We start from the raw sequence: 9634 nt of genomic DNA on the forward strand, positions 1-9634 counted from the left end.
AAATATCCAGGTCTGTGTTTTGTGTATTTATTCCCCATGATTGAGAGGAGAGCAGATCTATTCTTTATCTCCCAGAATGCTGGGATCATTAAGGTTGAAAAGGAGTTCTAAAATCATCAAGTCCAACAGTCAACCCAGCACCACCACCCTGCTCTATGCTGAAATGTAACAATTTCAGGAAAACCCGTTTTTCAGTGCTCTTACCTCCACTCTGAGCTGCCCAGACAGAGGAACACGAATCACCTCGGGCCAGAGAATGCCGTGGGAGGGAGGCATGCTCCTTCAGATGGAGAAAGGATCCCTCTGAGCCAACTGGGATCCATCAGCCAGTGCCCACTGAGCCCTGCTGGAAGCTGTTCCTCGTTGCATTTCTCCAGCAGGCAAAGAGCTCTGGCAGCAGCTCCTGACCCATCTCCGGGTGGAAAGCTCCAGCTCTGAGCAGTGCTGATCCCTGAGATGCTGGGAAAACAGCCCTGGTCCTGCTGCTTCCCGACATCTCCCCATCCCGTGGCTCTGCTCTGCCCCAGTGCAGGGTATGAGCGATGCCAACGAAATCCCTCAGGAAAGCACTTTCAGGAAAAGCCTGGAGTTCTTCCCTGCCCTCCAGCAGCAAAGCAGAGCTGCAGCTGGAGGTTTCACGACTCCTCAGTGGTTCCCTGAGTTTGCTGTTGCTGGGATTGGGAATTGGCAGATGTGTGGAGCAGGAGCCTTTGGCATCCTTGGGGCTGAGTTTTGTCGTGTTTTGCAGTGAACTGGAGTAATTCTGTTCAGTATGGAAATGCTTTAAGTTTGTGAAACATGGGACAATAACTCTGAGCAGATGCACAAATGTAGGCAGAAATCCAGGGAAAAGAAGAGCTCATCTCCCTAGTTGTTTATGGAAACTCCTCTTGACCTACTTGGACTCTGGGTTCTGCTGTCCTGGGAGAAAGGGGAAGGAGAAGGAAGAGTGAAGTCCAAGTGGGATTTTTTAAATCCAAACTTCTCCTGGCAGCATCCAATTTCCTGCTTTTGGTGGCACTGCTGGAGGAGAAGCCAAACCTGCCCTGGTGCTTGATTTGATGCCGTGCTCATCCTAAACCTTCACTCATGGGAATGCTAATGAATTGCTAATTCTATTCCAAACAATGTCCAGCAGGTTTTCCATAGGGAAAGGGACGATTTCCCCAGGAACTAAAGGGGCACAACCAGACCTGAGCAGCACTGAAAGGCAACATCCCCCTGAATACAACCAGATGTGCAAGGAATACATGACTTTCCATGGGTAAAACCTGCTGCAGGGCCCAAATTAGACTCAGCTGCTACTTCCAGGTCTTGGGGGTTAGGAAAAAGCAATTTTTTTGTGGGTGAGCCATAACCACGGCTCAGCCATCCGGTCATGGCTGGCAGGGCAGACTATTTATTGGCGAGGGCAGATGCTCCCGATTGGGGATGTTAAATCCATGTTCCTGATTTTTAATTGCAGCTTAGTTAAAAACCCACACAAGACACGGAACTAAGGTCAGCGTATTCCACACAGCAAGGAAAATGATTTTGCCCCCTCTGAACCTTCCCACTCTGCAGCATGGGCTCCAGCCAAGGGTGGGAAAACCCTGCAGCTCCCACTGGAGGATTTGATGTTTCACACAGGAGGATCTTTCCTTGAACACACACACACTTTGCTCCTGGAGACCCTGGGTGGGAAACCACAGCTGGCAGCACTTCTCCATGTCCACGGTGGCTCTGTGACCCCTAAAACTGCACACAGAGTCTTGTAGCTGGGGCAGTGCATCCTGCTCGATGGAGAAATGCCAAGGGAGCAGAGATGGGTGAGCTGCTGGATCCCAGGGAAGGGCCTGGGGAGCTCAGCCATGGACAGGACACCAAGAGTCAAAGAGGAGATGCTCCTGCAGAGCCCCTTTCCCTGCTGAAAGCCACGGGATGCTTGACTGGAGCTGGCTCCCTCCTGGAACCAAAGCTCTCCCAAGGCCTTCCCAGCTCACCTTGTTTTTCCATTACTCGAGGACTCAGCTCATTTCTCCGAGCAAATCCCCTGCTAAGGTTGCTGGGATTTGAATTTACAGCCACGGGAGGTGTTGAGCCACCAGGCCAGATGGTTATGTGCTAATTTCCATGGGTTAGAGAGGTTTGGGGATCTCAGCACAACTGTCCACATTCCCAAACAAGAGAAAGCCATAGCTTGAGCTGTTTCCTACATTAAATCATTGCATGGTTTTCTTCTCCCCTTATTGCAGAAGAGAGTTTGATTTGGGCTGTATTATTTATAGTCCATAGCCTGTGACCCAGTGTAGCCAGAAGAAAACTTTGGAAGGGGAGATAATACCATGCAGACAGATTTTCCTCTTCCCTGAGCTGAAATTCCTCATGAAGCTGAATTTTTTTGACCAGTTCAGCTAATTCTGATTTTCTTCTGCTCCAGCAACACCAGCCACTGACAGACTTAATTGACAGATTTTATCCTTATTTTGCACAGCTCAGTGCTATTGGGTGGCTAGTCAATCACATTTATTTATGAATTTAAAATTAAAACCAGAAAATAATACCCATCCTCCCTAAGGGGGTGGCTGAAAAAGCAGAGTCTCACCCAGCTTTGCACGGGGAGTTCATGCGGCTTTAATTTCCAACACAAAGAATATCTCGCTGGGCTAGGGGGGTGACATCACCCTGCTCCCAAAACTTCATGTGGTTCTTTTCCTTGCTTTTAAAGCTATTATTTTACATCTCTGCCGACAGATATTTGTATTGGCACATCTCACGGAATATTAAGATTCTATCTTTTCTGCTTAATTTCAAAAGACGCTTCCTAACCCGAGTGCAAGCTCACAACTCCGAAACATGAAGATGAGTGAAAGCTTCCTTGCAAACCTCCTGATTTATTGTCCTTCTCCCCAGAGCCTCAGCCCTTCCAAGCTTTCATTATCTTCCCTCTATATTTGCATTTAGGGCCATAATTAGCTGCATTAACCGAGGATAGAGTAGCAAAACTAAGAGGAGTTTTCTGTCAGACTCACATAGGTGTGGACTTGATTTAAGGAAAGAGTTTGGGTTTATCTCTGCACACAGGGAATGATGGAAAAGCCTTCAGCATGTCCTGGGACCAGAAAAGAGCTGGTGAGCAGAGACAGCAGCAATGGAGAGAAATGAGGGGAAACAAAGCCCTTGGAAAAGCACTTTTCACTGGAGTTAGTGGGACTGGGATAAACCATCACACCATGTTTGGACTCATCTGTCTTAACCCCAGGGAAGAGGCAGCAAAGCTTGGTGCAGACTTGGGGGTTAGGTGTGATGGAAGAACAAGTCCCAGAAATCTGCAATTCCAGCAGGAATAAACTTGCCCATCCATGGCTTTTTCTGCACTCAAAGAGTGGTTCAGCTTTGGAAGAGGCACCCCGGGGAAGTGGTGGAGTCACAAAACCAGGAGATGTTCAAAAACCACATGAACGTGGCACTTTTATGATGTAGTGTAGTGAGCACGGGAGTGATCAGTCAAAAGCTGGACTTGATGATCTTTTCCATCCTCAATGATTCTGTGATTTTTGTAAGCCAATCTCCAAAACAGGCTCTTGTCCACACTGTGGAAGTCACCAGCCAAGAGCACAGGACGCCCCAGTGCCCCCGTCCTGCCCCATGTCCTGGCCATGGAGCTTCCTCCTCTGGGTCTTCTCTTCCTGCTGGAGTGAGGACACAGCCCTACAGGGGGTTTGGCAGCTGGAACCTGGGCACCAGGTCTGGAATGTCTGGAATGTTGCCATCACTGGGCTGGTGAGGAGAGACCCCAGGTGAGGGACTTACAGCACAGACCCCAGCCCTGGGGACCATTCATCCGGATGGGCTCAGCAAGCTGACCCTGTTTGAGACATTTGGGATGTGTGTTGGAGTTATGAGCCCACATCCTCCTCACCCCAAATCTTGGTGATCATGGGAGAATTGACCCATTTTTTCCTCTCAGAGCAGATGATGTGACCAAGGCCATTGAATCACCGAGGGGGTGTCTCCAGGTACCCAGTAACTCGTTAAAAATCCCAGGCTGTATTTGGTAAAAACAACATCCCTTCTCTCTAAAAATGCTTTTTGCCCTCAGATTTATGCCTCCAAGAGGGCTCCTGGGGCTCAGGTCCCATCTGGGTCTCCCAAACCTAGAGATGCTGAGCTGGGAGCATGGAAAGGTGGTCCCAGCTCTGCCCACCTCTTGCCCAGGAATATGAAATAACTCAGTATCAGCTTCTCCATAAGTAATTTAATTTCACTTCTCCTGCGTGCTTTTCCTGGCAGCTAAACCTAGAACTCCAGCTTTTCCTTCCCCATATTCCAGCAGTGAGGGGAGCAGGGCTGGCCCTGGGGACAGGGAGTCCTGGGGCTCACCTGGGATCACCTCATCTCCCTCCCTGCAGCCCTTCCCTGAGGTAAAGGCAGACAGAACTTGGTGCAATTCTAAAGGTTTTCTACTTCATCCATGTGCTGAATTTTGCCCTCTCTAAATCCCCCCTTATTGCACATTCTTTAGGTATTTTCTTTAAGTATTATGAGAAAAGTTCAATGCATAAGGAATTTTCCCTGTTACTTAGAGGGGGAAGTGGGTGGGTCTTGCGTTTGTTTCTCAGCTCTGGAGAAGCTGTGATGAAGGAAAAGTGGTGGGAGAGCTGCTTGGAGGGATGGAAGGCTGGTGGCTGGAGAGGGGATCAAGCAGCTTCTCCTCATTCTCCCACACAAGCCAAAAGCCAGGAGCTGGGCTGGAAAAAGCCACACTAAAAATGTTCCTCACACCACAGAGATGAGGAATCCTGCTTTTCCAGAAAATATTTGGAGATTGCAGTGAGATATCTCACAGAAGGTCCTGTTGCATCACACTGGAGGTCCTGGAGAAAGTCAGCAGGGCACCAGCCACAGCTGGAGGAAGGTTCTTGTGGGGACATGTCTCGTAGTCTCATCCTTACCCCACCCCACATGAGCATTATTGACCCTTCCTTGACTTCCCTCCTTGTGGGGGTGAACACCACCCACCCCTTGAAGTGATTTGAGCGGCCTAATTTGATTTAACTCTCCCCAAAAGCTGTCTGTTTTGTTTTTACTTCACTGAATCATTTCCTTCAGGTTTAATCCTAATCCCTGTGCACACTCTAGGGGGAGGTTATGCATAAAATAACACAAGAGAGATTTATTTTAATTTATCTTTAACTAATACAGTGTATGTGGAGGTGAAGGACCTCCTTATGAGGTCAACCAAGAAACTTCAGCACTGGTTGGCCACAACCATAAACTGCTTATTTCTTGCTCGGATCAGTCATTTTTTGCCATGGAATAAATTCAGGATAGTCCTGTGGACAAGGATACCTTGCCATCACCTCTTGGTTTGGATGGAGTCAGCCCAGAGGTGCCACAGCCCAACAGGGATGGAGAGAGGACACAGTCACAGAAGAGCAGAGGTTCTTCAAAGTTCATGAGGGGCAAAATAATCATGGAATGAAATTAAAGCTGTACTGGGGAGAGGGATATTTGAGAATGTCAGGGAAAACAATCTCCTGAGCACTGTTTTACGCTACCACGGGTATTTTCTGCCAAGAATTCCTCAGTCTTCAGCAATTTCTGTTCGAAAGATTTTTAGGAAAAAGAAATATTTGTTAATCTGCTAATGACTAATTAGTTAATGGCTCCTGTGAAATGGTGGTTTCGCTTACAAAAATTCAAGTTGAATATTGGCACTTGGAGCACCCGTAGAACCCAACCCGGTGTTACTCCAGCCCCCAGAAGGGTCATTCAGCTGCCTCACATCCTCTCCATTGCAGCCTCTCCAGGGCATTTAGAATGTGTTTCATTCCAGTTCTTACATCCTCCCATAATAAACCTCCCATCCCTTTCCCAGATGGGTCATGGCAGCTGTTTGTGGCACAATCTTGTCCATGAGTTTGTTTTTTTTCCTCCAAGGAAAGGGTATTATTTGCAAAATGGAATACCAGGTATTCGCTTGCATTTCTCAGTCCAGTTGGTACCCCTGACAGATGTGAGTCAGCGTTCAATTGTATTTATTACATATATATATATATATATATATATATATATATATGTTAGATTTTGGTCGCTCAGAGAAGCTGTGGCTGCACCTGGATGCCTGGAAGTGTCCATGGCCAGGCTGGACAGGGCTTGGAGCAGCCTGGGATAGTGGAAGGTGTCCCTGCCCATGGCAGGGGGTGAGACTGGATGGGCTTTAAAATCCCTTCCAACCCAAACTGTTCTGGGATTCTTTACTTTACAAGTGAATAGATTTGTATCTAAAAAATCCCATTTCTCTTCACTGGTAGCCATAAGGTTGGGCATCCAGGAAAAAAAAGGAAACTGGAAGGTGAGCGCTGGAGTAACAAGTTAGCAGCATGTGCAAAAAGAGTTAAATCAATCCTGAAATGCTTTTTTACGGCAGAGGGAAGAGTTTTAAAGGGTGGATGTAGTTGGTGCCACCAAGGCTGGGGTGGAAAGAGCACTCAGGGACATGGGATCAGCCCAGGATTCCCTGCTGTGCTCCCTGCAAGAGAAGAGGAGCTACACCACCCAAAATATTGCTCAGAGTGTGTCCCACCTCACATACACCCAGCGGGAAGAGAGATGCACCCACACCCAGTTGTAAACTTGACTACTTATCATTTAATTAAACACTGGAGAAGCAATGGCTGAGGCTCTTCTGGGAGCCAGGCTTTGAGTAATGGCACAGCATTCCTCTGATCAGAGACTGCAGGGCTGGAAACCAGGGTTTTCCCAAATACTAAGCGGGTAAGTATTTTCTTGCTAATGATTCGTGGAGCAGAGAATGAACAACCCTCGAGTATATCCCGAACAATCCTTGAATTTATCCATTAGAACCAAAAATATCCACGTCCCAAATTTATAATTGCAGTTCTGTATAAATCAGTGATGGAATGGAGATATAAAAGAGATAACTAGTAGATGGTTTATTGAGTTCAGGTGATACTAAAATATTACCCCTAAGCCAAAAGGCAGGTTTGATTTGCTTTGTTGGTTTTTTGCCTCTTTTTTTTTTTTTCTTTTTTTTTTTTCTTTTTTTTTTTTTTTGTAAATGCAAAGAAAATCTTGGCAAAATCGAGCAATCTCCTAAAATCTGCCCCAGATGTGGCCAGGCAAGGCTGTGTTTGGACGTTACCTGAGCGCTTTCACACATTAAGGGACGGTATCAAAGGATCATTTCCGAGTTAAGCAAACATTTCTGGCATATTGTGCAACACTTGCTTTAAAATTAACTTAATTATTCTGAACTTTATGCCAACTGGTTATTTGCTGGACTCTCTGATGATGGTAATTCAGGACATTCCATCACATAATTCCATAAAGACAATAAGATTACGAAGCCCAAGCAGTCTCTGAGTCAGCTTTTGACAGATTAAAGCTCCCCAAGTCCCCTGAAAACCCTTCTCTGACACATTAATTTGACCTAAACCCTCAAAATGTTCCTGATTATATCATCTCAATCGGGCTTGATTTTTGTTTTATTTTTCAGTGTAGGAAATTAAAAAGGCTCGGTTGATCCCCGGCCAAGTCCTTGAAATGTGTTGCAATGCTGAGGAAATCAAAGATTACTCGAAATACTTTTTAATAGTATGTCATGTCAGCAGAGATAAAGGTTCACACTCCATGCCCTCAGGTGGCTTCCATCAGGGCTGACCAGGACCTGCCAGTCACCTTGATCATGAGCTTATGCTCTTCTAATTATGAACATGTTCATAAAATTTGATTAATTTCTCTTTCTAAGAAGAATTAAATCTGCATAAGTGGGGCTGATCCTGCCTAGGAGCAAGGGGTAACCAAAATTTCCTTCCCCTGCCCTGTTCCCCATCCACTTCTTGCCACAAGGGACAACAGAATGCTTTGGGTTTGGAGGGACCTGACAGAACATCCTAATTCCAGCCCTCCTGCCATGGACAGGGAACCATTTTCCTGTGGAATGACATTCCAGAGGATGGGCAGCAGGCTGGACATTGTCCCACAGAGGCAACAGGCAGGAGCACCTGGACATTGCTGTGGGAAGCAAAACCACATCAGAGGCCACTGCTGATGGAGATTCATGGAAGGATGGTGTAACACGAGGCCAAATCCAACTATAATCCAGGTTACAACTATCAGACTTTGGGAAGTTAGGATACCAACTTTTCACTCCCCAGTCAGGCTGCAGGTACTGCCCACACCAGAGCAGGGACTGGAGAAAGGCCAGCTGCTGGAGAAGGAGGTGGCTTCCAACCAGGTGTCCAGGCTGGATGTTGAGCTTTGGCTTTTGGCAGCTATATATCTGCACCCCTTCACTTCCTCTGGGATCTTTTCCCTGCTCAAATCCCTGTCCCGGTGAGATATGCCAGGAATCTGGTGTGTTAAGAAAGGTGTGAATAGTTATAAATTTGTATTAACATCAATGGGTAATGCCCACCCTTAGCTGAGTAAGGAGCGTCCTGGGGATGGGGATTTGATTGAGGACAAAAATGTGAGTCTGGGACAAGTAAAACACACATTTAGGAACAAATACTGGTGCAGAGAATCTATAGCAGCCCCAGGATCCCTGGAAGTGTCCAAGGCCAGGTTGGATGGGGCTTGGGAGCAGGCAGGGATAGTGGAAGTTGTCCCCGCCCATGGCAGGGGGTGGGAAGAGATGACATTTAAGGTCCCTTCCCACGTGAACCATTCCGTGTTCTTCACGAAGACAACTTGTTGCCAGCCCGAAGTTTGGGAATGCATGCACCAGGACAGCGACTCTAACAAACAGAGAGCAAGAAATCCTGAAAAGTGAAACGTTTGGATGTACCAGGATGTACCCTGGGAGCACCTGGAAGCAGAGCATGGAATGCTGCCCCCCATACCTTGCCTGTCCCAAAGCCACAGGGCCCAGTGGCAGCTTCCTCAACCTGCTTTCTCAGCTGGTCTGTGAATTTTATCCCTTTCCACATTTTTTTCCCGTTAAGGCTCATCTATCCCGGCTGACCTCCCCGGCGCAGGGAAAGGCTGCGGGGCCAGGGCTGCACAGGGGATTGGGGGGGTTGTGTTGGACACCGCCCTGCTCAGCAGGGACACCACTCTCCCCTCCCCAAAACCCACCTGAGCCCCAGCATCCCCTTTGCTGCCGGCTCTGGGGAGGGTTCCCAGATGGAAAATAAATTGGCGCGGGGGGTTCCAGCCAGGGCAGGTCGGGGAGGTTCCCGCAGCGGGGGTGAAAATGCGGAGCAGATCCCGCGCAGCGCTTTCCCTGCGCACCTGAGGGGTTCGGACGGAGCTCCCCGGTCCGACCTTGCCCTGCCTGGCCGCGCAGGAGTTTCCCGGGACTCTCCGAGTGGAAAACGGGGATTTCTGCCCCTAATTCAGCGCAGCTGCCGCGGCCGGCGGGGCCGCGCTTTGAAGCGGAGCCGGGGCGGGAGGGGGGGTGGTGACGGAGCGGGTGGGGCTGCCTTAAAAACACCCCAAAAACAACCAAGAAAGCTAAAAGCGAAGGAAAAACAAACAAACAAACAAACAAACAAAAAAACAAAAAAAAAAAAAAAAAAAAAAAACAAAACAAAAAAAAAAAACAAAAAAAAAACAACAACAACAACAACAACAACAACAAAAAAAAAAAAAAAAAAAAAAACACCAAAACGGGAGGCAAAGGCGG

The sequence above is a fragment of the Chamaea fasciata genome, unplaced genomic scaffold (genome assembly GCF_029207755.1).
Source record: "Chamaea fasciata isolate MVZ Bird 193981 ecotype frontalis unplaced genomic scaffold, bChaFas1.0.hap1 SCAF_4, whole genome shotgun sequence".
Taxonomy (NCBI): domain Eukaryota; kingdom Metazoa; phylum Chordata; class Aves; order Passeriformes; family Sylviidae; genus Chamaea; species Chamaea fasciata.